This window comes from Dasypus novemcinctus, chromosome 14, assembly GCF_030445035.2.
Source record: "Dasypus novemcinctus isolate mDasNov1 chromosome 14, mDasNov1.1.hap2, whole genome shotgun sequence".
NCBI lineage: Eukaryota > Metazoa > Chordata > Mammalia > Cingulata > Dasypodidae > Dasypus > Dasypus novemcinctus.
This window is the reverse complement of record NC_080686.1, coordinates 77,327,165-77,330,232: the sequence shown is the minus strand read 5'-3', so window position 1 is coordinate 77,330,232 and position 3,068 is coordinate 77,327,165. Positions and strand designations below refer to the sequence as shown.

At 38.5% G+C, this 3,068-nt stretch overlaps 1 pseudogene; it reads left to right on the top strand.

Moving 5' to 3' along the window:
• Positions 1-795: 795 nt before the first annotated feature.
• LOC101441783 (E3 ubiquitin-protein ligase TRIP12 pseudogene) lies at positions 796-2,647 on the top strand (annotated as a pseudogene).
• Positions 2,648-3,068: the final 421 nt, after the last annotated feature.

Genomic DNA, 3,068 nt, shown 5'->3' with positions numbered 1-3,068 from the left:
AGTAACTGCTGCCATAGGTTTAAGGCAAACTATCATCCTCAGCACAAGTGTGCAAATAAGACATATTGAAGCCAAAATGACAAAAGGAGAAATGAATCTTCCATGTTTCTTCTAAATAGGAACTAACACTGAGCACTACTGGACAGGTTGGGCATAGTAAAACACAGAAGATTCAATTAATACATACTTATCCTAAATAAATCACAGTTTGGGGGCAACTATCAATCTAATACCACATTAATTTTTCATAATTTATTAATTTGATAATAAAGAGAAATGTTCTATAATTTCTGACTCTATACAAACATTCTCCCACTTCAAAAAATAATAATAATTGCTAATACATATAAATAATTAACTGTTCTTAGATACCACGTGTCTTAATTTGGGTCCTCTCTCCAGAAAAGAGACATTATTTGGAAGGTACAATCTTAGGCTGATGATGGTGGAAGTGAAAGAGAAATGAGGCAGGGAAAGATTTCAAGTAATATGATGTGATTTATTACCCTGTTGGTGCCTGCTCCAGTAGTTGCCAGTAACAAATTTGGCAGGTTTCTCAGAAGGTGTGTTTACGCAGAACTGAGAACTTTTCATGAAGGATTGCAAGGAGGAATATCATCCAAGAATATCTCCAATGGAAGAGAGAAAAGAGAGGAATGTATATGTGTAGCTCTGTCTTGTCTGCCCTATCTTTCTGGTAAAGTTTCAGTCTATGGCAAGCATAGTGTCCTTTACTTCCTGGTTCTAACATCCAGACATTTCTGTGGTTGTTCAGGAAGTAACATTCCATACCTCATGGCAGCATTCACAGATGATGAGAGAAATCCTTTAGGAAGAGCTGGTATTTGGGCACAGACTCATACAATATGGCACAAACCTGTGAGAGAGGATGAAGAAAGTAATAAAGATTGTGTTGGTGATAAAAGAGGAGGGGCCCAAACAGCACCAACAAAATCTTCCCTTAGATATGCAAAAAAGCACAATAGTTGTGGCATGATGGAATGCGCCCATCAGTATCATACCCTTTAGAAGTTTACCTCATACCTAAGCCACCTGAAAATAAAACCTTTGACGACCCATCGTTAGATGTGATCCTTCTTTTAAGAGTTTTACATGCCATCAGTTGATACTGGTATTACTAGTGTCATAATGCTTTGTGCAAGGAGATTATTCCAAATAGTGAATTTATTAACAGTAAATTGACAGCCAAAGCAAACAATCAGCTTCAAGATCCTTTAGTAATCATGACAGGAAACATCCCAATACGGCTTACTGAGCTAGGAAAAAGTGTCCATTTTTCTTTCCTTTTGACACCCCGCAGATGCTTTTTTATGTAACTTCATTTGATCGGGACCAAGCACTGCAAAGATTGCTTGATACCAACCCAGAAATCAACCAGTCTAATTCTCAAGAAAGCAGACTTACACCTAGATTGAATAAGAAAAAAAGTACTGTGAACAGAGAGGAACTGCTGAAACAAGCAGAGTCTGTGATGTAGGATCTTGACAGCTCACAGGCCATGTAAGAAATCCAGTCTGAAACCTAGGTTGGCACAGGTCTTGGGCCTACACTGGAATTATATGCATTAGTATCCCAGGAACTGCAGAGAGCTGACTTGGGTCTCTGGAAAGGTGAAGAAGTAACTCTAAGCAATCCAAAAGGAAGCCAAGGAGGGACCAAGTATAGTCAAAAACCTCCAGGGCCTGTTTGTACTTCCGCTGTGTAAAGCAGCTAAGCCAGCTCACATCTCAAAGGTTAAGATGAAATTTCACTTCTTAGGAAAATTAATGGCCAAGGCTATCATGGATTTCAGATTGGTGGACCTTCCCCTTGGCTTACCATTTTAAAAATAGATGCTGTGACAAGAAACTTCACTAATGTCACTTGATCTGTTTGATATTGACCCAGTTGTATCCATATCAGTTTATCACTTAGAAGACATTGTCAGACAGAAGAAAAGACTTGAACAAGATAAAGCTCAGACCAAAGAGAGTCTACAATATGCATTAGAAACTCTCACTATAAACGGTTGCTTTGTTGAAGATCTAGGATTGCATTTCACTTTGCCAGGGTTTCCTAACATCGAACTGAAGAAAGGAAGAAAGGACATACCAGCCACTATCCACAATTTAGAGGAATATCTAATACTGGTTATATTCTGGGCAGCAAACGAAGGTTTTTCCAGGCAATTTGAATCATTCAGAGATGGATTTGAATCAGTCTTCCCACTCAGTCATCTTCAGTACTTCTACCCAGAAGAACTGGATCAGCTCCTGTGTGGCAGTAAAGCAGACACTTGGGACTCAAAGACGTTGATGGAATGCTGCAGGCCTGATCATGGTTATACTCATGACAGTTGGCTGTGAAGTTCTTGTCTGAGATTCTCAGTAGTTTTGATAATGTACAGCTGAGGTTATTTCTCCAGTTTGTGACCGTTAGCCCAAGATTGCCTGTCCAGAGTTTGAATCCACCTTTGACAATTGTCCAGAAAACGTTTGAATCAACAGAAAGCCCAGATGACTTCTTGCCCTCTGTAATGACTTGTGTAAACTATCTTAAATTGCTGGACTATTCAAGCATTGAGATAATGCATGAAAAACTGTTGATAGCAACAAGAGAAGGGCTGCAGTCGTTCTGTCTTTCTTGATCACAACAAAAATGCAGTGTCTGTTACAATAAAAGAAAAAAAAATCATGGTTTATTTTCTAAATGTATCACCTGAGTCAAGGAAACATGTTATGCCTTCTTGTTGTAGGGAAAAAAATGGCCTGCAGATTATAAAAGAGACACTTGGTTGATACTCATTAATGGGCCCATGGACTTAAAGTGATCAGGCACTAAAAAGTTGTTGTGATGAGGTTTCTTTAGCATGTTCTTGTTTAAATCATCATTTATTTGGTGAGTGAAGTTTTTAACTTGCTTTGCTGTGTGAAATTTTAAAAAAGGATGTTTTTCCAGGCTGGAACGATAAATGTCACTGTGCAGTTAAAAAACAAAACAAAACAAAACAAAACAAAAAAACTAGGAAAATGGGAAGGGACGGGCAGCAGGGAGCTGTCAAGAGAAAC